The following is a 26,375-nucleotide window of genomic DNA, read 5'->3' on the forward strand; positions in this document are numbered from 1 at the left end:
CAGCTCTGGTTCCTCTGCCTTTTCTAAAACCAGCTTGAACATCGGGAAGTTCACGGTTCACATATTGCTGAAGCCTGGCCTGGAGAATTTTGAGCATGACTTTACTAGCGTGTGAGATGAGTGCAATTGTGCAGTAGTTTGAGCATTCTTTGGCATTGGCTTTCTTTGGGATTGGAATGAAAACTGACCTTTTCCAGTCCTGTGGCCACTGCTGAGTTTTCCAAATTTGCTGGCATATTGAGTGCAGCACTTTCACAGCATCATCTTTCAGGATTTGGAATAGGGAAAAGCAAAGGAGAAATCTCAATGTAGAGTTCCAAAGAATAGCAAGAAGAGATAAGAAAGCCTTCCTCAGAGATCAATGCAAAGAAATAGAGGAAAACAACAAAATGGGAAAGACTAGAGATCTCTTCAGGAAAATCAGAGATACCAAGGGAACATTTCATGCAAAGATGGGCACGATAAAGGACAGAAATGGTATGGACCTAACAGAAGCAGAAGATATTAAGAAGAGGTGGCAAGAATACACAGAACTATACAAAAAAGATCTTCATGACCCAGATAATCACGATGGTATGATCACTGACCTAGAGCCAGACATCCTGGAATGTGAAGTCAAGTGGGCCTTAGAAAGCATCACTACGAACAAAGCTAGTGGAGGTGATGGAATTCCAGTTGAGCTATTTCAAATCCTGAAAGATGATGCTAATCTTGGATCAGTGCAGTCAGCTCACTAATCTGACTGCTGCACTGACCCAAGAAAAGATTAAGTATATATAGGCATATATGTGGAAATCTACTGTCTTAAGGGGGCCTGTTCTTTTCCAAGGTTGTTCAGATTAGTTATCTCTTTTTTTCAGGGTTTTAAAAAAATTTATTTGATTTATTTTAATTGGAGGCTAATTAATTTACAATATTGTAGTGGTTTTTGACAAACATTGACATGAATCAGCCATGAGTGTATGGTGTACATGTGTTCCCCATCCTGAACCCCCCTCCCACCTCCCTCCCTATCCCATCCCTCAGGGTCATCCCAGTGCACCAGCCCTGAGCACCCTGTCTCATGCATGGAACCTGGATTGCGATCTACTCCACATATGATAATATACATGTTTCAATGCTACCCTCGCGAATCATCCCACCTTTGCCTTCTCCTACAGAGTCCAAAAGACTGTTCTTTACACCTGTGTCTCTTTTGCTGTCTCGCATATGGGGTCATTGTTACCATCTTTCTAAGTTCCATATATATACGTTAGTGGATCTTCCCTGGTGGCTCAGATGGTAAAACATCTATCTACAACACAGAAAACCTGGGTTCGATCCCTGGGATGGGAAGATCCCCTGGAGAAGGAAATGGCAAACCACTCCAGAACTCTTGCCTGGAAAACCCCATGGACAGAGGAGCCTGGTAGGCTACAGTCCATGAGGTCTCAAAGAGTTGGACACGACTGAGCAACTTCACTTCACATACTTGTATATATGCAAAGTTAGTATACTGTATTGGTGTTTTTCTTTCTGACTTACCTCACTCTGTATAATAGGCTCCAGTTTCATCCACCTCATTAGAACTGATTCAAATGCATTCTTTTTAATGGCCGAATAATATTCCATTGTGTATACCTACCACAGCTTTCTTATCCATTCGTCTACTGATGGACATCTAGGCTGCTTCCATGTCCTGGCTATTGTATCTCTTAAACGGCTGGGGCAAGAAATTCTGGAGATTGGCCAGAGGTTGGGACTAGCTGGGAGCTGGTTGTAATCAACCTTAATGTCCATTTTTTTTCCTGCAGGTGAAAGAGTTCTTTGTTTTGCATAGAATGGTGGGGAGGACCTGGAGGGGAGTTTTAACTCCAGGCTATTGTGAGCCGTGTAACTTTCCTTCAGGAGGAGTTAGGGCTGAATCAGAAAGTACCACTTCACTCAGCAAGCAGGTCTTGTACCAAACTTTGAATTTGGGAAGAAAAGTGTCTATGAATTCTCATTTTTTATGCATCTCTGTAATATTTAGTAGTAATAACTTACTGCCTATCCTAAAATACTTTAATACAGATACTTCTTTTGTTCAAAAATAAACTCATGTTCATTGTAAAACTCTGTTACATTATAAGCCTTCCTGCTATTAGTCATATGAATACATTTTCAGAACCATGCCCAGGTAGGGGCTCATGGGGGAGGCTGCCCATGGTTCAGGCTATCAGGGATTCATTGTCTGGGGAGAATTTAAGAGCAAAAGTAAAACCTTTAGTGAATCTGCTTTTTATTAACACTATTTGCCCAAAATCCAAAGAATGTCAGTAATAAAATATTCTTCCTCTCCAGAGACACTCATTCCCAGTGTCTTGCACTTTCTATACTACTGTTTTTCTTTCAACAGAATTGGATCATTCTATATTTTTTCAGTGTTCAATGAGCCTTGAACATTTTCTTTTATCACTAATCAATATCCTTCTAGGGCTTCCAAGGTGGCACTAGTGGTAAATAACCCACCTGCCAATGCAGAAGACATTAAGAGATGAGGGTTCGATCTCTGAATTGGCAAGATCCCTGGAAAAGGAAATGGCAACCTGCTCCAGTATTCTTGCCTGGGAATTCCCATGGATAGAAGAGCCTGGCGGGTTACTCCATAGGGTTGCAGAGTCTGACACACAGAGTCTGTGACAGCACAACACAATATCCTTCTATATTATAAATTTTGTATTTGCCTATCATGTCATCATTTACTTACACAATCCCATGTTTTTGATTAATATAGACTGCTTCTAATAATTATTTCATATTTAATTACTTGTATTTTAAAAATGTAACTATCGACTTAAAATGTATGGGGAAAATTTGACTTTTTATATTAATTTTTAACATTTATTTTTAATTGGGAGATTTGTTGTGTTAGTTTCTGCTATGTAACTGTGAAACAGCTATAAGTATACATATATCCCCTCCCTCTTGAACCTCCTTGCCACACTCCCATTCCACCCCTCTAGGCTGTCACAGAGCACCAGGCTGAACTTACTGTGTTATATAGCAACCTTCCAACTAGCTCTTTATACATGAGCATACATACTCATGTACACACATACATACTGCTAAGTCACTTCAATCGTGTCTGATTCTGTGCGACCCCATAGACGGCAGCCCACCAGGTTCCCCCGTCCCTGGGATTCTCCAGGCAAGAACACTGGAGTGGGTTACCATTTCCTTCTCCGATGCGTGAAAGTGAAAAGTGAAAGTGAAGTCACTCAGTCGTGTCTGACCCTCAGTGACCCCATGGACTGCAGCCTTCCAGGCTCCTCTGTCCATGGGATTTTCCAGGCAAGAGTGCTGGAGTGGGGTGCCATTAGCATCTCTTATACATGGTAATGGATATGTTTCTTTTCTTTTTAAATTAGGGGAACACTGCTTTACAGCATTGTGCTGATTTCTGCCGAGAAACAAAGGAAATTAGTTATAATTGGCAGTGTATTTGTTTCAGTGTTATTCTCAATTCGTTCCATCCGCTCCCTCCCCCACTGTGTCCACAAGTCTGTTCTTTCCATTTGCACCTCTATTCCTGCCCTGCAAACAGATTCATTAGTAATATTTTTATAGATTCCTTGCATATGTATTAATATATGACATTTGTTTTTCTCTTTCTGTCTTACTTCGCTCTATATAACAGGCTCTAGGTTCATCCACCTCAGTTCAACTGACTCAAATTTGTTCCTTTTATGGCTGAGTAGTATTCCATTGGATATATGCACCACACCTTCTTTATTTATTCATCTGTCATTGGACCTATAGATTACTTCTATGTCCTGGCTATTGTGAATAGTGCTCAATGAACATTGAGGGTGTTGTTGTTCAGTTGCTCAGTTGTGTCTGACTCTTTGTGACCCCAGGGACCACAGCATGCCAGGCTTTCCTGTCCTTCACCATCTCCCAGAGCTTCCTCAAACCCATGTCCATTGAGTTGGTGGTGTTGTCTAACCATCCTCTGTCATCCCCTTCTCCTCCTGTCTTCAATCTTTCCCATCAACAGGGTCTTTTCCAATGAGTCAATTCTTCCCATCAGGTGGCCAAAGTATTGGAGTTTCAGCTTCAGCACCAGTCCTTCCAATGAATATTCAGGACTGATTTCCTTTAGGAGGGACTGATTAGATCTCCTTGCAGTCCAAGGGACTCTCAAGAGTCTTCTCCAACACCACAGTTCAAAAGCATCAATTCTTTGGTGTTCAGTTTTCTTTATAGTCCAACTGTGACATACTTATTCCTTAAATTTTATTTCTTTTTTGATCTCTCCTAACAGAGATTCTTGAGTTTCCACTTACTGTAGTCCAACTCTCACATCTGTACACGACTAGTGGAAAAAACATTGCTTTGACCAGATGGACCTTTATTGGCAAAGTAATGTCTCTGCTTTCTAATATGCTGTCTAGGTTGGTCATAGCTTTTATTCCAAGGAGCAAGTGTCTTTTAATTTCATGTCTGCAGTCACTATCTGCAGTGATTTTGGAGCCCAGGAAAATAAAGTCTGTCCCTGTTTCCATTGTTTCTCCAACTATTTGCCATGAAATGATGGGACTGGATGCCATAATCTTCATTTTTTTAATATTGAGTTTTAAGCCAGCTTTTTCACTCTCCTCTTTCATCTTCATCAAGAGGCTCTTTGGTCCCTTTTTGCCTTCTGCCACTAGGATGGTGTCATCTTCATATCTGAGGTTATTGATATTTCTCCCAGCTATCTTGATTCCAGCTTGTGCTTCCTCCAGCCCAGCATTTTGCATGACATACTCTGCATATAAGTTAAATAAGCAGGGTGACAATTTACAGCCTTGACATAACTTCTTTCCCATTTTGGAACCAATCCGTTGTTCCATGTCCAGTTCTAACTGTTGCTTCTTGACCTACATACAGGTTTCGCGGAGGCAGGTAAGGTGGTTCCCATCTCTTTAAGAATTTTTCAGGTTGTTGTGATCCACACAATCAAAGGCTTTATTCTTATCAATGAAGCGGTAAATGTTTTTCTGGAATTCTCTGCTTTTTCTATGATCCCACCTTCACCATCTCTTGGAGCTTCCTCAAACTCGTATCCATTGAGTCAGTGGTGCCAATGTTGGCAATTTGATCTCTGGTTCCTCTGCCTTTTATAAATCCAGCTTGAATATCTGGAAGCTCTTGGTTCACGTAGTTTTGAAGCCTAGCTTGGAGAATTTTGAGCATTACTTTGCTAGAGTGTGAAATGAGTGCAGTTGTGCAGTAGTTTGAACATTATTTGGCATTTCCTTTCTTTGAGGTACATACATCTTTTTCAAGTATAGTTTTCTCAGGGTATATGCCCAGTAGTGGGATTGCTGGGTCATATGGTAGATTTATTCCTCATTTTTTAAGGAAACTCCATGCTGTACTCCACAGTGGCTATTTCAGTTTACATTCCCACCAGTAGTGCAAGAGGGTTTCTGTTTCTTCACATGCCTTCAGCGTTTATTGTTTGTAGATTTTTTGATGATGGCTCTTCTGACTGGTGTGAGATATACTGCGTTGTATTTTTGATTTGCATTTCTCTAACATTGGCAATGTTGAACACCTTTTCAAGTGTTTATTGGCCATCTGTATGTCTTCTGTGGATAAATGACTGTTTAGGTCTTCTGTCCATTTTTTGACTGGATTGTTTGTTTTTCTGATATTGAACTATATGAACTGCTTATATATTTTGGAGATTAATCCTTTGTCAGTTGCTTCATTTGCAATTATTTTTCTCCCATTCTAAGGGTTGTCTTTTCATCTTGTTTATAGTTTCTTTGCCATGCAAAAACTTTTAAGTTGCATTAGCTCCCATTTGTTAGTTTTTGTTTTTATTTCCATTACTCTAGATGGTGGGTCAAAGAGGATCTTGCTGCACTTAATGTCAAAGAGTGCTCTGCCTATACTTTCCTCTTAGAGTTTTATAGTTTCTGGCCTTACATTTAGATAAGACTTTTAATAATGAGAAAATTTCTTTAGATAGTTTTACTACTGACAATCCTACAGCAGCATAAGACAATAGGCATTCCCCAATAGCTGTGCCAACACTAGAATTTGTCTCACAACAAAGCAACATAAAAACATAAATAAAGACTTGATCAGTTTGGTAAATTGGTGATTGCATTTGATTGTGTTGTAACTTATTTTACTTTGACTAGTTGTGAGGCTGATTATTTTGGTATATTTATTATTTTTAATTATGCTCTTATAGTCATCCTCTTAACGTCCTCAAATGATCTTGCCCCTCTTTTGAACTGTGTATATATGTGTTCACACATTCATAAAAATCTGTGTAGGTTAGGAGCATTACTGTCTATTTGTGTATGCTGCCAATATTTCTATAAAGTTTATCATTTGTTTACTGATTTTAAGTCTGAAATTTTGGGTTAACTAAAAATTTTTAAATTTAATACTATTGTATTCTATCCTTAATAACATCCAAAATCAGCAGTGGAAAGGTCAGTTTTCATTCCAATCCCAAAGAAAGGCAATACCAAATAATGTTCAAACTACCACACAATTGCACTCATCTCACATGATAGCAAAGTAAGGCTCAAAATCCTCCAACCTAGGCTTCAACGGTTGATGAACCGTGAACTTCCAGATGTTCAAGCTGGATTTAGGAAAGGCAGAGGAACCAGAGATCAAATTGCCAGCATCCATTGGATCATCAAAAAAGCAAGAGAGTTCCAGAAAAATGTCTACTTCTGTTTTACTGACTGTGTAGATCACAACAAACTGTGGAAAATTCTTCAAGATATGTGAATACCATACCACCTTACCTTCCTCCTGAGAAATCTGTATGCAGGTCAAGAAGCTACAGTTAGAACTGGAACAATAGACAGTTCCAAATTGGGAAAGGAATATGTCAAGGCTGTATATTGTCAGCCTGCTTATTATCCCTGTTGGGATTCCCTGGTGGCTCAGATGGTAAAGCATCTGCCTGCAATGCGGGAGGCCTGGGTTTGATCCCTGGGACCCTGGGTCAGGAAAATCCCCTGGAGAAGGAAATGGCAACCCACTCCAGTACTCTTGCTTAGAATATTCCATGGATGGAGGAGCCTGGTGGGCTTCAGTCCATGGGGTCACAAAGAGTTAGACATGACTGAGTGACTTCATTTTGGGTAGAATTATTATTGCTAGTTCTATCTTCCAAATTCTGTATTTTTCCTTTGCTTTGACCTTCTGCTTCTTAATTTATTATTAACAGTTATTTTTGTTTGTTATTTGGATTTCTATTAATCCCTTGTGGATTGGAACACATTATCAATAATTTTTATATTTTAAAAAGCCAGAGAAAAGTATATATGTTTATATTTATAAATTTCTTATATTTCAGACAGTTTAACTTCATTTATGTTGCTATTTTATTAGGTGGCATATAAATGTAAATGATCATTGTATATTTGTTGAGAACTGTGTCTCTCAGCAATATAAAATAGTGAATTTCTATCTCATTTAATATTTGTCCTTGAACTTGTTTTGTAGGCTGTTTATATCACGGCTTTCTGTTTATTTGCATTTTCTTATAATCCTGTGTTCCCTCTTTTATTTTGACTCTTTTACCTAATTTTATCTTAGACGCTTCTCATATGAAAAGTGTTTTTATATTAGAGGAAAATTGTTAATTTAAAATCCAAATAGACTAAAACAGCATCTGTCTTTAGGAACTTAGGGAGGATATGGGAACAGGTGATGGGCTAATTCATATTCAGGGAGGAAAGCAAAATCTCTGACTCCCTTGCATTTACATAGGCTTATAGAACAGTCAAAATGAATAGTGAAATTTCAAAGCCTATTCTTCTGGATTGCTAAAAGGTGAGACCCAGAGTAAAAGAGCTATTTGAATAGTGATATTAATAGAGTCTGGAAAAGCAAGGGCAGGATGGAAGACTATTTGTGGTTCAAAAGCTAGATAGATTGCCCTGTTTAATGTAGGGAGCTTAGCTGAGTTTTCTATAAGTATAATAGTGAAGAGTTCTTGGAAATCTGAGGGACCTTGTGATATGCAAGGCGTCTTGAGAACAAAAGAATATGCAATAAACAGAAGTGTTGGGGCCCTGCCATGGTCCCAAAGCTTCAGTGATGTCTGCAACCCACACCATTGCTTATCTAGGGAGCTGGACATGGGGAAAACCCAGGAGGGAGGCAGGAGTAAAAGCTGGAGAGATAGCAGGTTAGATGCAAGTGAGATTTAGAGTTTAGAAGTTAAAGACCTTGACTCCAGCAAAAGCTACAAGAACATATCAACTCAGAACATTGATCTTCCTATAAATTGTGAGGTGATACAATGAGTATTTCTTTTAATCTCATAGAGCATATGATCTCACCTGACATCTGGGTTACATATATTTAAAATTTTTGTTTAAGCTAGACTGGCCATCTTTACCTTTTAATAGGAAGCATAATCTACCTATATTAATCATCTTATTTGATATATTTGTGTTTATTACCATCACATTTATATATATTGGGCCTATATTTTAACTTAAAGTATCAAATAGTTTTCAGAATGGATACATGGACAGTTGCATATTTTTAAAGCACCTAACTAAAAATGTCTTTATAACTTTTTTACATGAAGAGAATCAAGAATGGAAAAATAAATCTTGGGTTAAATTTTTTTATTATTGTTGTTTACTTTTCAGAACTCAATAAACATTGCTTGATTGCCTTCTGGAGTTAGTGTTGGAAAGGAGATATCTAAATTCAATTTGAATTTTGTTCTTTTGAGCTTCCCTGGTAACACAGCTGGTAAAGAATCTGCCTGCAATGCAGGAGACCCCAGTTTAATTCCTGGCTCGGGAAGATCTGCTAGAGAAGGGATAGGCTACCCACTCCAGTATCCTTGGGCTTCCGTGGTGGCTCAGCTGGTGAAGCCAGCTACAGTCCACCTACAGTGCAGGAAATGTGGATTTGATCCCTGGGTTGGAAAGATCCCCTGGAGAAGGGAAATATGATGCAACCCAGTATTCTGGCCTGGAGAATTCCGTGGACTGTATAGTCCTTGAGGAGTTGGACAGGACTGAGTGACTTTCACTTTCACTTTTGTAGATTATCTGCTTTCCTATATAGTAGTTGAGTGTCTTCTACCCCTCAATTTCGTGAAATATAAGTCATAACTAGGATATATTACTGTATTAACTCTTTTCATTATTTGTGTCTTATTTTTGTCCAGTCCTTTAGATAAAGACTTTGTCTTTCTTTAGCTTAAACCTTTTTTTTTTTTTAAATTTCATCTATTACTAATCTTGGAATTAAGTTTTTTTTAAAGTTCTGGGATGTCTCATATAGGTTGGATTCTCTGACTCTTTCCTCTGTACCTAACACATTTCATGACACTATTTTTATCTTTTTGTCTTTCTTTTCTGAATTCAGGGTAGATTTCTTAAGTTCATCTCCTACCACACTAAAGTAAATAGGCAAAACCCAATGTACTGTTCACTCTCATTGTCAAGGCTCAGAACGCAGGTAAGTAGGAAGCTTATTTTCTGTAGAGGCTTTAAAAACAATAATAAAATCAAGTTAAATCACTTTTCTTTATCATTATGTGGTAGGAACTGTAATAGTGCTTGCTTAGGGTACAGATTATGTCTCTAATCCTAATAGGACTACATATTTATGCACTAAAATAGTCATTATAAGAATTAACAAACAGATCATTAATTATGTCAATTCTTCTTTTCTACGTGGCCAATTGAGTTTTGTTTTTGTTTAGAATTTAAATCAATGAACTGCTGGTATGATATTTTTAATTGGTAAGTGAAAATTTTAGCTTATAAGTAAAACATTTTATTGCACTTAAATAGTAATAAACATATAAATTCTAAAAATAAAATGCTATTCTTTTAAATGATAATTAAAAAGTAGCGACAATGATTACTTGTTACTACATGATTGTGGTTTTTGTCATATAGAGGAAGGAGATTTTAAAACATGATCTGATTTTGTCATCAAATATGCTAGTCATGTCACTGCCAACCATGGTGATATCAGCTTTTTTCAGTAGCTCACTCTATGAGGAATTTTGATCAATTAGCTTTTCTCTTTGAAACCCTATTAACATTGACAATCTGCTTGCTGTGGCCATCTGGTCTACCCAGTCTCCCTTTCTCTCCCTGCACTCTGATGCTGTATAAGTGAAAAAGTCTCCTACCCTTGTTTCCTAGAAAAGCTGAATTTTTGCAGGTCTCTATGCCTCTTTTTTGAGAGTCGGACACGACTGAGTGACTTCACTTTCACTTTTCACTTCCATGCACTGGAGAAGGAAATGGCAACCCACTCCAGTGTTCTTGCCTGGAGAATCCCAGGGACAGGAGAGCCTGGTGGGCTGCCATCTATGGGGTGGCACAGAGTCGGACACGACTGAAGTGACTTAGCAACAGCAGCATGCCTCTTTTAGTGCAGTCCTGTCTCCACTTCCTCTTGAAGAAATTCATCAAAGCTTTCAACTCTTTAAAAAAATTGTATTTATGTATTTTTGGCTGTGCTGGGGTTTGTTGCTGTGTGCAGTATTTCTCTAGTTGCAGCAAGGAGGGGCTACTCTAGTTGTGGTGTGCAGGCTGCTCGCTGCAGTGGCTTCTCTCGTTGTGGTACATTGTCTCTAGCATGCAGGCTTCAGTAGTTGCGGTGCACGGGCTTAGTTGCTCCATGGCACATGGGATCTTCCCAGACCAGGGTCAAACCGAGATCCCTTGCATAACAGGGCCAATTCTTAACCACTGGACCACCACGGAAGTCCCCAACCTTGGATGGAACCCTTTCTACTTTCCAAATGGGTAGGAATTTTTCTGCATTTTGCTTTCTATTTCCATATACACAGAAAATATGAGGAAAATGTGAGAATGGTGGGGGCCATCTATGCTCCTGTCATTATCTTTCCCTCAGTTTTCTGCTGCTTATTGATTTAAATCCCCCCTACTCTTACTCTCATTAAATGCATTTCTGGAAGAGGCGTTAATAAGCAGGCATTGTGTGTGTGTACACGCAAGTATGTGTGATAGTGTGCATGTATATGTATATGGATTAATTTTAAAGACTTACAGCTGTTAGAAGAAAGCTCTTGAGTAATCCTGTAATTACAGTGCACTGCATAGTTTAATGAAACCATACGGTTTTTTTCTTTCTTTTAAAGGAGTTAATGTAAGAATCTGAATAAGTGTACTGTTACAACAATTTCTCGACAGAAATTTTAAAGTTTATACATGCTTGCATTCATAAAAGAGGAGACCCAGAAAACCACTTTGACTAGTTCAGGAAATATAAACTTTATTTTCTCAAAGAGAACACCCACAGTAGCTTATGGAGGTAGTAGAACAGCTTAAGAATTACTGTTTTGAAGCTGAAAGTTCAGCATCAGTTTAGGGAATTGTGGTATCCCTAAGACTTTAAAACTCTTTATTTCTATCCTATATATTTCAGAGCTGGTGTTTTTCTACTCTTAGATTTATCCAATATAATGGACTTTTGATGAAACTGATTCTACAGAATGTGACCAAATAACTGGCTTCTGAGGGAAGGCTAACAAGTCCCTAATATTGGCAGCAAGTACAGCAAGGGTATAAAACACCTAGAAAATGTCAGTGGAATTTAAACAATTCAGGACTAGGCTAGAAATCTAGGATTAATAGGTAGAATCCTGTTGTTGAAATAGTATTATTTGCCAAGATTAATAGTTAATTCAGTGAAAAATTAGTATCTATGATGTATAAGAGTTAAGTCCATATAGAAGGAAGACAGAAGGCTATTTCATAATAGCAAATTTTTAAATGAGAATAGTACCCTGGGGGCAAAAGCGAGGCACCTATGTGCGTGGGGTTGGGGAGGAGGAGAAGACATATCAAATTCTGACTCCTTCTGGGGTCTCTCTAGTTCACCTTCTGAGTATAAGCCTCATTCCAATGCCACCACTTCATATATATGTCTGTTTTCTTGGGCTCCAAAATCACTGAGGACAGTGACTGCAGCCATTAAATTAAAAGATGCTTGTGAAAGTTTGCCTCTATGATCCAAGCCGTGAATGATGTGATTCCTGGCCTCTGGTGGAGAGGAATTCAATCCGGGGCCAGAGACAAGGTTTGATCACTCAGAGCTTTTGTGTAATATTAAGTTCTATTAAAGTATAAAAGAGAGAGAGAAAGTTTCTGACATAGACATCAGAAGGGGACAGAAAGAATGCCCCCTTGCTAGTTTTTAGCATGGAGTTATATACCTATTAGCAAGCTACTAATTAGAGAAAGGAAATGCCTCAAAGCTGAGAGTTTCACCAAGCCTTCCACCCACAACATGCATTTTGAGATAGCTTGCATAAGGTGAGTCATCCCTGGCCATAAAACAATTGACATGAATCTTGAAGAAAGGCAGTTTTCTAAGCAAATACATAGTTCATTAACATAGCTTAAGAAAATATTTCCATACGGAAAAATGCAGTGGTTAGCTCAAGGTTTGAGATAAAGGTAAGTTCAGGTGGAACCAGGTGTCGCCATGGCAACACAGGATTAGAAGAGAAAAGAAAAAAAAAATTGAAAAACGCCTGCCACTTGCTGTTTATTTTTTCCTGCCACCTGGGGACCTCTGACCTCCCTCCTGAGGCTATTAACACCCTCTCTTGCTCCTTGGAAGAAAAGCTATGACAAACCTACAGCATATTAAAAAGTAGAGATATCACTTTGCTGACAAAAGTGCATATAGTTGAGCTAAGGTTTTTCCAGTAGTCATGTACAATTGTGAGAGTTGGGCCATAAAAAAGGCTGAGCACTGAAGAACTGATGCTTTCAAACTGTGGTGCTGGAAAAGACTCTTGAGAGTCCCTTGGACTGCAAGCAGATCAAACCAGTCAACCCTAAAGGAAATCAACCCGGAATATTCATTGGAAGAACTGATACTAAAGCTCCAGTAATTTGGCCCCCTGATGCAGAGAGCTGACTCATTGGAAAAGATCCTGATGCTGGGAAAGATTGAGGTCAGGAGGAGCAGGGGATGACAGAGGATGAGATGGTTGGATGGCATCTTTGACTCGATGGACATGGGTTTGAGCAAACTCTGGGAGATGGTGAAGGACAGGGAAGCCTGGTGTGCCGTAGTCCATGAGGTCACAAAGAGTCGAACGCAACTGAGCAACTGAACAACAGGGTTCTATTTTTGATAAACTGTGGATCATTTCCTAAACACACGTTTCATTTCATAGCACTCTTTCTTTGTGTATGCTAATCCCTCTCTTGGAATGCTTTTCGTATTCTTGCTTGCCTGAATAACCCTCCTCATGTATTAGGGCCCACTTCACATGTGCCCTGTTCCATGAAGCTTTCTCATCAACTATAAGTAAACAGAATAAGTTGCTAGGATCCCTGTGCCCAGTCCCTCACATTCACCGAGCCCAGCATTTTGTTTCCACCAGCACCTACCACATTGTTCATAATGTTTGTTTTTTTCATGTATCTTCCTACTAGACTGCATGGTCCTTGAGGACTGAACAGTGTCATGCATCTTTGCATTTTCATTATCTTATATAGGGCTTGCTTCTTAGTAGAAGCTCATATATGTTAAATGCATGAAGGAGTGAAGGAAACACCCCTATAATGTTAGATTTACCTCCATAACAAAGACTTAATTTTTCTAAGAATGGTGAACATAGAATTGTATTTATATTATTCAGAAAAAAAAAAAAAAAAACTTCAAGTGCTATGCTGCTTCCTTTGGGAGATGGGCTTTCTAGAACAATGGAAAATTAGAGATACTGATATTGTTCAAGGGTACCTAGGTACTAGGGCTTCCCTGGTGGCTCAGTGGTAAAAAAAAAAAAAAAAATCTGCCTGCCAATGCAAGAGATGGGAATTCTATCCCTGGGCTGAGAAGATCCCCTAAAGAAGGAAATGGTAACCCACTCCAGTATTCTTGTCTGGAAAATCCCATGGACAGAGGAACTTGGTTATAGTCCATGGCATCACAGAACAGTCACACATGACTTAGTTACTGAACGATAGCAACCTGAGTACTGACAGTGCTTTCTCCTTATAGACGAGAAACTCCCTGTTTTATGCTGTTTGTATGTGGAACAGGATATTTATGAATAGTCCCTTCTAAAGAAGAATATAGATCATTGGTAAAAGTTTTTGTGGATTGGGGGTGAAAAAAAGACTAAGGGCACTGGCATAACACTTTTTGCTTCATTCTTAACACTTACAGGCGCCTAAAAGGCTAACCTGGAAGCTCCAGAGGAGGGACAGAAAAACCACACTGTGTGCTATTTCTGCAGCATCTTCTCTAATGCCACGTACACATGCTTCATAACTTACAAATTCATAGCAAGTGTACATGTAAGATCTTTCCCTGCCATCTGTGATCCACCTGCAGTGATGCAAATTATTTATACTGGATTGTGTTGATCACTCTCATTAGTACTGCACTTATCAAAGATTGTCTATACAAACAGAAATATCCTTGATTTCATAGAGAAACTCCTTGGGTCCCCAGTTAAGTTTTAATGGAAGTGAACTTAGAGTGAGTGTTAGTCACTCAGTCATGTCTGATTCTTTGTGACCCCATGGACTGTGGCCCACCAGGCTCCTCTGTCCATGGAATTCTCCAGGCAAGAATACTGGAGTGGGTAGCCTTTCCCTTCTCCAGGTGATCTTCCTGATCCACAGATTGAACCCAGGTCTACTACATTATAGGCAGATTCTTCACCATCTGAGCACCAGGAAAGCCCATAATGAATTTACTTTACACTTAATATGTATCTGTGTAAATCAGCATCTACTTTTTGGGTATTCACAAACATGCTTGTTGCTTAATTAAGATGATATTCTGAGTCAAAATAACACAGCTACCCATGACCTAATTGATTTATCTACTCGTGAGCTCATCTTCTTGATGCTTTCAGGCATCCTTTGTATGATAGTTCCTATTTCTAAAATTGGTTGCAGTTTAAGTGGAATGTTTCAAAATCTGACTCTGCCTTGAACAATTCTATCTATAGTAGCTAGTTATAGAGAATTACGTCAGCACTTCTTAATTGTTGCACTAAGAAACACTTGGGTGTCTACAATTCCATGATATTATGCTGAGATACTGATTTCTTTAATCCCAAGCATAGCCAGAAAGAAAACACACACACACACATGGAATGGTACTTCTGGCCACAAGCAATCCTCAACTTTGATTCCAATCTGCTGGTCAAATGTCATTTTTTTCTTGTCTGTGCCATCATGTGAGAAATGAAGAGGCACTGAATTGTAGCATGTCGATATAAAAAAATCCACAAGGTGTATCTGCAAGAGAACTATAGAGATGCTGAGAGGATCATGGAATAGTGGTTGGGAGCCTGTACTTGATGTGCTATGTGAGTTTGAATCCCTGGTCTCTTCTTTACTAGTTAGTTGTGTGGAATTAGACAAATTACTTAGCTTCTCTATGCTTCACTTTTCTTATCTGTAAAAAGGAGATAATAACAGAACCTAGCGTACTGGACTGAGAAGATAAATTAATATAGCCAGAGTGCTTAGAACATGCCTGATATACAGTCAAGGTGATGAAAGTATTTACTGTTATGATTTATTTTCTTGTTGAGGAATAAGTTCAATTATCATATAACTGGAAGGAAAATTTGTCTCTTGTGCTTAGTATACCATCATTAAGATGCATTCATCTCCAATACACCATAAATAAGTATAATGTTTATAGGTATTCATGTAAAATACATAGCATTAAGGGCTTCCCTTAATATTCTCATACTCTCATTGACATCACTTTGCAAACAGAAATTGCTTATTCTAGAAGAGTCTTATAAAAATTCAAAAAATTTTTTCTTGGGCCATACAAATGACTTATTAATTAGATATATGGCAGGGATGAAAAATATGCTGATGAATAGCAATAGTTTGTTGGCCAGATAATTAGGCTCACCAGAGTGTTTTACTAGAAAAAACTGGTGGAGCATACAGGACACCAGAAGCCCCATCATTCCTAAAAGGGCAATCAGGTTGATGGATCAGCGCATCTGCTTGGTAGAAGAACACAGACTTTTCTTCGATAGATTAGCACAAAATAGAGCTAAATTTGTGATTTAATTGACTCAAACTATAAAGTTTCATACATAAAATTAGGCCAAAAGTGATGGTTATAAGATTCCTTTTAAAACTGTAGGTGGTGCATGTGTAATTTTTTAAATTTGTAATTAAAATTGACAAGGATTTAATATTTCAACAGCATCTTCATTTGTGGTACCCTAAGATTTGCAGTATATGTTGATACAGTTCAGGAATCTTTTTATCTATGCTACTGCGTGCGTGTCACTTCAGCCGTGTCCGAATCTGCAACCCTGTGCACTGCAGCCTGCCAGGTGCCTCTGTGCATGGGATTCTCCAGGCAAGAATACTGGAGTGGGTTGCTGTGCCCTCCTCCAGGGGATCTTCCCAACCCAGGGGTCGAATCTGCATCTCTTACATCTCCTTCATTGGCAGGCAGGTTCTTTACCACTAGTGCCACCTGGGAAGACCATCTATGCTATTATGTTTGAGGAATACCAAGAAAGATTTTTTTTTTTCATTTCATACTATCAACTCAGTGCTTCAGTTCATTTCCATCCAACACACATCTGATAACTGCTTCCTCTCTGAAAATTAAGTCTACCCGTTAACTAACATTGCAATCAAACCATAAATTAATCATGTAGTTTATTCACCCCCCTGCTGCCATCATCCCCCAATAGCAACTTAGATGCCTCTGAGAGTATGTTGACTATGGAAGTGCACAAAATGGCATCTTAATGACCTGAAAGAGCTAATACCCTTCTGTAAGTGCCTTGCTAAATATCACAGAGTGACTTGGACGCTGGGGAAGCTTGGCTCATTATTCCACTGTGCTGAGCTAAATCATTTGGGTTCTCTTTATTTGCTGTTGGCCTTTCTCTTTGCCTCTCTCTGCTCATGCATAAAGGATATTGATTTAAATAAAAGATACTGTAAACATGCACTTTGTTAGGGAAATCTGACTATGCAAGTATAATTTCAAAGGTCAGAGTTCTAACAATGCTTGATTTACATTAATTTGTGCTTGAGGAAAATGCCTACTTGACTAAAAGAAGAAAAGAAAAAGAATTTTATTCACACATATTGCCCTGTGTTTTTCTATCATGTTTTCCAGAGCTGATCAAAGAGGAAAATCATATTTACTGGAAAGATCCCACACTTGGGATCACTCAATGTAGCAGAATAGATTAAACCTCTGGGAAAAATATATAGTCTGAATGTAAGTCTGAAAGAATTTGGGACCTCCATCCTAAAATGATTGCCATAGTGAAATAAAAAATTTGTATTTTTAAAGATTATTTTACAGCTTTTTCTAGGACAACGTAATTGTTTAATTCTGTAAAGGTATTTTCCATAAAGGTCTATCTTTACTGACATGGAAAAATAGAAAAGAAATTTAAAAAGATGATTATATGCTGTGTGAACTGCAAAAATGGCAAATAATTTAACTATTTTGCATACTTCAGTAGCAAATCTGCCTTTCAATGCTCTTATTTTTCTACATAAATTCACTTTTTAGTGCTGATTTGCTTGTATTAAAATGTACTTCTATTAATATGGTTAATAAGTATTTTTTAGAGTGCTGTTCCTTTTAAAGTATTTTCAGAATTTTTAATTTACCATGTTATTACTTTATTCTGTGTAGCTTTAAAATATTTATTTATGGCTGCCCTGGATCTTCATTGCTATGCAGGCTTTCTCTGGTTGCGATGGGCAGGGGCTACCCTCTAGTTGGAGCCTGCGGTCTTCTCATTGCGGCAGCTTCTATTGCTGGAGAGCACAGGCTCAAGGCATGTGGGCCTCAGCTGTTGCAGCGCGTGGGCTCAATAATTGGCGGTGCGCTGTTTCTAGAGCTCAGGCTCAGTAGTTGTGGTGCACAGGCTTAGTTGCTCCACGGCATGTGGGATCTTCCCGGACCAGGGATCGAACCTACATTGCAAGGTGAATTCTTAACCACTGGACCATCAGGGAAGCTCCTATTCTGTGTATTTAAAAGATAAACAGGAATTAAAACTTTGTAAGTTAATGATCAAATGCACAATAATATCAGAAACATAAAATCCCCCTATGTAGTATCATGTATTTTTTTTTTAACTTGGTGTTTGTTTGCTGTTATTGCTGGATTTGTTGTTGTTGTTGTTTTTTGATGCCAGATTTAGTTCCAATTTGCAGATTTACTTCTTACTAGATAAATTGTGAAAGGGAGGTGACAAGTACCACCTTATACATTGTTGAGGAACTTGCTGATAATAAAGTGATCGTTTAGTGATCATTTTATTGTGTTCACTCTCCTTGCAAAGTATTAAAGACAATACTGTTCCTTTTCATCCTTATAACAAACCTTTAAGGTAGACAGTGAGATTGTTATATTTACTGATGAAAAATGAGAAGCTAAGAGAAGTGAGGTAATATTCAAGATCAGATACCTAACAAATTGCAGAAACAGGATTGGAATCTTGGAATCTGATTTACACACACACAAAAGCTTAACGACTGAATTGTATTGTTCCTAGGGATGTAGGAACAATACATTTCTACATTCTAGGGATGTAGAAAATCATCTGGAATCTGAAAGAGTAATAATTGATTACTATATTTAAATATTTGCTATTGCTTTGATATTCAATAAGAGATGGTTGTATCCTCAGAATTCAAAGTTATAATAGAATACTGAAGTTAATGAGTTTTTACTTGTCTTGGTAGTTGAAATTTTAGACCTACAATTGACTTAGCTTATTGTTACATTAATTATCTTTGGTGGCATTTATTTTTCTCTGCTTGAATTCTGACTTTAAGACCAGTACTTCTCTTCATTGTCAGATCCTCTGAAATTATATATACTTTTGACAGATTTATAATCCTTCAGCTGTCAGATGCTAATTGTAGTATAGAGAGTCCATTTTGTTTCTATTTGAGGTACATGCAAGTCATGTATCTTTCCGTGCCCATAAGATTTCCTTAGGCTTCCTGACCTAGTTCATGAAGCCTTTCATTCATGAGTAGTATTTGCCACCCCAATTTATATCTCTGCATTTCTGCTGCTGCTGCTTTTTTCATTGACTCCGTACTCATTTCCTCCCATAAAACTCCTACAGTACAGAATATACATAATATAATTTTTATGTTGCTGTAATATTACATTACCATTTGCTTCTGTCTCCACATGTTGCTAAAATCTTCAATAACTTTGCCCAGGAGGAGGATATTAGTGCTCAGATAGTTCATATAAAATGTTTTCTGAATATTCTTAATTGTTATTCAAGTATTTTCAGTCATTTTGTTCCAAGGCGGGCATAACACTTTGTTTCGTGTTATAGCTTATTTTTCCTTTATAAAAGCCCAGAGTATTGTGCACAGATAATGGAATCATGATGAAGTTTTGTAAACTTGACGTGTGCTTGTTGTTTTCAAATGAGTGAAAGCTATTCTGTCTTAGGGATATTCCTGAGTATCCTTGTAAGACTGAAATGAATGGTCATTGCTAGTTCTATTGCTCCTTAAACTACTGTATCTTGAATTTTTTCTGGAATAGAGAGCTGGGAACAAAGGTCAAAAGACTGTTTAATCTCTGTAATGACATTATTCAAATCCATTATGTTATACACCATTACACACCAAAAGTTCATTCATTAAAATACACATGCCTGAAAAACATAATTGGAACAAACTGTATTACATGCATAGATATATATCTCGTTCGTGTTGTAAATACTTGTGTATACATAAACATGGGCTTCCCATGTGGCACAGTGGCAAAGAATCTGCTTGCCAATGTAGGAGATTCAAGAGACTTAGGTTCGATCCCTGGATTGAAAAGATTCCCTGGAGTAGGAAATGGCAATCCATTTGAGTACTCTTACCTGGAAAATCCCTTGGACAGAGGAGTCTGGCAGAGTTGGCGGGGTACAGTCCATGGGGTTGCTAAGAGTTGGACATGACTTAGCATATACACACACACACACATAATATGTATATATTTTTCACATATGTATATATATACAATCATATAAATTCTACAGAAATAATATTACTGTGTATATTACACTAGAAAATATATATAATTCAGTTGAGTAGTTCCTTTCATCAAAAAGAACTAGATAATTAACTATTTTTATTTGGCTTCAGTTATGTGGATAATAGCTCTAGTTTTCCATTTCTGTCTGTGCATTTGTATATGTGTGCATCTGTGGAGTCAATTTATTTAATACAATAACACCTCACTGAACAAAGTTTTTCTAGATCATCTTTTCAATTATATCAATGCAACAGAATGTATTTTGAGCATTCATTGTGATACTGGGTAGTTCTCTCTCCTTTTAAGAGTGAGAACCTGAAAAATAGATCCATGTCCCTCAATATCACATATTTCTTAACTACTTATATTAAGCATTTGGGTTTAACTGTATCACCATCCCCATAGTTTAAAAATTATAACAAAGGCCCAGTCAAATAGTCACCAAACTTTAGAGTTGTAGTGAACTCTATGGGTTGTTTAAACCAGATTCTTTATTTTATGTGTTTTAAAAGGAGCTTTGTATGTGTGTGTATTATAAAAATATAAAATTTAAAAAATTAGAACAAAATGCTTGATATTAAAAGATGGGAATTTTTAACTTTCAGAATTTTCTGTGACATTTTAATGAGAAAGGAAAAATTATCCTTTACTTAATTTTAAAGTTTCTTTTTGCACTTTTATAATAGCATCCCTCCCTGGGAAAGAATCTTCTAAAATGTTCTGGAGTAGCCTCTATGGGATAATGGTTTATAAATACATTTTAGTTAGTTCAGTGGTAATTAGTGACACATGAGTGAAGAACCATATTTTAAGTTCATGGATACTGAGCTTAGTGAATGATGTTTTGCTTTATAAGAGTCTGTTGGGGGCTGTTATGAATAATAATGAGGAAAGAACATACATTTGCATCTGTAGTGAATGCCCCCTGGCAGCAAGGCCTTGAGAATCCTCAGTGTCCATGTCCGGCTGCCTGAGTGACACTCCAGACTACCCTCCCCAGCGCAGCAAAGCTGCAATCTGCGTATTGCTTCAAGGATCATTACCTTTTTGACACCACTTTCATTGCTTCTTTCATTCTAAATTTCTCTGAGAATGAGTTTTATTCATTCTATAACTATAACACATCTAGTCTTGACACTTTTTATCCGTAATTACAAAAGAAGCAGTAGACTGGAATTTGGAGCAATTCAGATATCGTCTAACTCAAGTGTAACTCTTGCTTTTGGAGAATTGCCTGTCTGAATTAGGACCAGCGCACTTTCCTACTTTGTACACTAAGGCCTAAGGAGAGTATCTGCTCCAAATCCCCTCATTAAGGCAACCGTTTCTAAACCAACACCTTTCCCATCCTTCTCTGTGCTCTTTCCCTGCTTATGTTCGTTCTACCACACATCACTCCCTGACACACTGTTTAATTATTAATTCTCTCATTTTCCAGTGGAAAGTAAGCTTCATAAAAACAGAATTTTACCTATTTTACTCACCTTTGTATCTATAGTTCTAGAACACTGGCTGACACATTATTGTTGGATGAATGAAAAATAATGAATTATAAGAACTTTGAAGCTGGTTATATATATTCTTATGGTTCACAATTCCAAAATAGATTTCAGCATTTATTCCTACACTAATTGAATTCTGACTATGTGCTTAGGCATTATGACAAGTGAAGATGAATAAGATAGAATTCTTGCCCACATAGAACTTACTGACTCATGTGCTGTGCTTAGTCGCTCAGTTGTGTCCAACTCTTTGTGACCCCATGGACTGTGGCCCTCCAGGCTCCTCTGTCCATGAGGTTTCTCTAGGCAAGAATACTGGAGTGGGTTTCCATGCCCTCCTCCAGGGGATCTTCTCAACCCAGGATCGAACCTAGGTCTCCCACATTGCAGGTGGATATTCTTTACCATTTGAGCCACCAGGAAAGTCCAAGAATACAGGAGTGGGTAGCCTATCCCTTCTCCAGGGCATCTTTCTGACCCAGGAATTGAACTGGGCTCTCCTGCAATGCAGGTAGATTCTTTACCAGCTGAGCTACCAGGGAAGCCCTACTGTAGACTCATAGGGTGTTCTATTAATCTGATTTTCTGAGAATGGATTTTAAGGCTGCATAATTGGAAGAGTTTCCTTTACCTATAAAGTAAGGGGCTCAATTTGAATGTCATGAAAGATACTTAATACTAATCCCAGAATAGAGTTATTTTTATGAATTAAGCCATTGTTTATGTCAGGCAGTGTTGAATGCAAACATGTTAGCAAGGGGTGGTAATTTATTAATGCAATGACTCTTACGTAGTACATTTTCTTTACAATTTTTTATTGAACTTACTTCTGTACCAGGTGAGTCTATATCTATAATCACAAAAATACTTAGAAGTGGCACTGGAGAAGATCAGGTTTATGGAAGGCACAGGCTAAGGACTGAGAGAAGTCTAGGTGGAGCACAGAGTTTTGTCAGGAGTCTCACTCTTACCACGGATGAGGACCTGGGCTAAGCAGGGAAAAGTATGAGGCCAGAGCACCTGGTAGGCAGGCATTAAAGGGAAGGGACATTTATGAATTATCATCAAACTGTATGGTAAATTCAGATATTAGAAGTCATCCAGATCAAACCTGCATCTTTTAAAAAAAATTATCTGTTTTAATTGAATGAAAGATGATTTATAGTGCTTTGAAAGAAAGAAAGTGAAAGTGAAGTCGCTCAGTCGTGTCCGAGTCTTTGCGACCCGATGGACTGTAGCCTACCAGGCTCCTCCCTCCATGGGATTCTCCAGGCAAGAGTACTGGAGTGGGTTGCCATTTTCTGTCTGCATTATAGTGCTTTACAATTTTCAAAAATTTCACACACACAATTTGATATAATCCCATAATAACCCTTTTTAATCCCCTACTTCTATATTACTCCCCCTTCCCTTTCCCCCACTGAGAACCTCTAGTTTGTTCTCTATATCCATGAGTCTTCTTTAAAAACAATTTTTTATTCACTAGTTTGTTGTATTTCTTTTTAGATTCTATATACAAGTGCTATCATACAGTATTTGTCTTTCTCTGATTTATTTCAATTAATTTCACTAGCATGATGCACTCCAAATCATCCATGTTGCTGCAAATGGCAAAATTTCATTCTTTTTTATAGCTGAGTCATATTCCATTGTATATGTGTGTGTGTATATATATGTTTGTGTATATATATATGTATATACATATATATATATACACACACACACCTACCTCTTTTTTATCCATTCATGTTGATGGCCACTTTCATCGCTTCCTTTCCTTGGCAATTATAAATAATGCTACTATGAACATTAGGGTGCATGCATCTTTTCCAATTAGTGTATCTGTTTTTGTCAGATATATATCCAGGAATGGAATTGCTGGGTCATATAATTGCTTCCCTGGTGGCTCAGATGGTAAAGAATCTGCCTGCAATGCAAGAGACCTAGCTTCAATCCCTGGGTTGGTAAGATCCCTGGAGAAGTAAATGGGAACCCATTCCAGTATTCTTACCTGGAGAATTCCATGGACAGAGGAGCCTGGCAGGCTACAGTCCCTGGGGTCACAAAGAGTCAGACATGATTGAGTGACTAACAACTTTCACTTTCTTTCATAATAGTTCTATTTTTAGCTTTTTAAGAAACCTCTATACTGTTTTCCACAGTGGCTGTACCAATTTACATTTCCACCAACAGTGTAGGAAGGTTGTCTTTTCTCCACACCCTCACCAATATTTGTTATTTATTTTCTTTCTGGTGACAGGCATTGTGAAAGATGTGAGGTGATATCTCATTGTGGTTTTGATTTGCGTTTGGCTGATGATTAGCAGTGTTGAGCATCTTTTCATGTGCCTGCTGGACATCTTTGGATTTTTCCTCTTTGGAAAAATGTCTACTCAGTTCTTTTGTCCAATTTTTAATTGAGTTGTTTGTTTTTTGATGTTGAGTTCTATTAGCTATTTATATAGTTGGATATTAACTCCTTATCAGTCATATCATTTGAAAATATCTTTTCTCATTCAGTAGGTTGTCTTAATTTTGTTTTTGGTTTCCTTTGCTGTGGAAAAGTTTGTAAGTTTAATTTGATCTTTTTTTTTTTTGCTTTCATTTCCATTTATTCTACAAGAGGGATCAAAAAATTTTTTGCTACAATTTATGTCAATGAGTATTCTGCCTGTTTTCCTCTAGGAATCTTATAGTATCTGGCCATAAATGTATGTCTTTATTCCATTTTATTTTTGTATATAGTGTTAGAGAATGTTCTAGTTTCATTTTTTTACAAGTAACTGTCAAATTTTCCCAGCATCATTTATTGAAGATACTGTCTTTTCTCCATTGTTTATTCCTGCCTTTTTTGACATCGATACCCCACTCCAGTACTCTTGCCTGGAAAATCCCATGGATGGAGGAGCCTGGTAGGCTGCAGTCCATTGGGTCGCAAAGACTCGGACATGACTGAGCGACTTCACTTTGACTTTTCACTTTCATGCGTTGGAGAAGGAAATGGCAACCCACTCCAGTGTTCTTGCCTGGAGAATCCCAGTGACGGGGGAGGCTGGTGGGCTGCTGTCTATGGGGTCGCATAGAGTCGGACACGACTGAAGCGACTTAGCCGCAGTAGCAGCAGCAGTTGACCATAAGTGTGTGGGTTTATTACTGGAATGTCTATCCGGCTCCATTGATCTATGTGTGTGTGTTTGTGACAGTACTGCACTGTTTTAATTACTGTAGCTTTGGAATATAGCCTTAAGACAGGGCATGTGATTCCTCCAGCACTGCTATTTGGCTATTTGGGGGTCTTTTGTGTTTCCATACAAATTTTTCTATTATTTGTTCTAGTTCTATGAAAAATGGCATTGATAATTTGATAGGGGTCACATTGAATCTGTAGATTGCCTTGGGTAGTATGGTCATTTTGAGAATATTAATTCGATTTGCATATGGTCAGTTGAGTATGTGATTGCTATGGTTTTATGATCATTCAACATCCACTTTTTCTTTTGGTAGTAAGTACTGACTGTGTTTAAGGATCTGCCTTTCTTATATCCCCAGCACTTGTGGCATAGTGAGTACCATTCACAGACTCCAGGGGTGGCGTATGAGACGTCAGCCTAACCCGATCAGAATAAACCATCTCCCTGAACACAGTGACGTCTTACCATGACTCATGCTGCGTGACTCAAGTGACACTTTGCTACTTCCAGTCTTTTTCTGGTCCCATGAGGAAGTTTTCTTTATTTCTAGTGGACTCAGACTTGAAAGATGAAAGACCAAAGCTGCTTCAAGCGTCTTGAAGGTAGAAGTCTGTTGTGACAGGTAGAGGCAATTTGTAACTGGAGCCAAGGTTGAGGGCTTGAAGAGGGGGAGGGAGGACACAGCCTGGTGCCATTGTTGGAAGCCCTGTGCCAGACAGTGTTTGGAATAGAACAATGCCTCCTGGGCTTCCCAGTTTCCTCAGCTACTGAGCTTCTTTTTCCCCCTCTTTTTCTTTTTTATCCATGCTTGGATTAAAGATTGGGTTTGTTTGATTTTTGCAATGTAAATGTCCTCACTGACACAGTGGTGGATTTCTAGTTTAGTTCTTACTTGTTTGGTGTTTTTGTGTGTTTTTTGAACCCTGACATAAAGAGGCATATAGGTGAATGTATCTGTGTAGTACAATTTGGTGGGACTAGTTTTAATTCTAATGATATGGCCACAAAAATATTAGTATAGTACAGAGGTTAATAATACCAAGTTTGGAGTAGAAAACTAAGTTCCAGTCTTCTTTCTAGTTCTGAGATCTTCAGTAATTTCCTGAAACTCACTTCTTTTGTGTCTTTTAGACACACAGTGGAAATAATGGTTATCCTTGCATGGTGGGCTCACTGTGAAGATTAAGTGAGACTATATGCCTATAGCATTTTACAGAGCCCAGCATGTGGTAAACAATCACAGGTGTGTTATGGAGATTGATATTATGTTGTGCTAACAACTGCTTAGTCATTGCTAAGGAAATGATACATTGCAAAGAGATTGTTTTAATTTGGGATCAGAAGAATTTGACTGTATTCTCTCCTTCAAAGATTTCATTTTTAAAGTCTCATTCTGCTCCTTTTTCAATTTTGTAAACTTTATTTAGGCAATTATTTTTTAAGCTCTCATTTTTTCATATTTTTCTCAAAAGATCTTTTTGGGATTTTATTTCCATCCTTGATTTCCTTCTGCATAGCTAGATATTTAATGGACAGCCTGCCTGCTAATAAAACATACTCAGAGAAACTATGCCTAATCCATTTATTTTTATTTACAATTGTTTTTATACACTCTCTAAAGATGCTACTTGCAAGTTTT

The sequence above is a fragment of the Bison bison genome, unplaced genomic scaffold (assembly GCF_000754665.1).
Source record: "Bison bison bison isolate TAMUID 2011002044 unplaced genomic scaffold, Bison_UMD1.0 scf7180017864490, whole genome shotgun sequence".
Taxonomy (NCBI): Eukaryota; Metazoa; Chordata; class Mammalia; order Artiodactyla; family Bovidae; genus Bison; species Bison bison.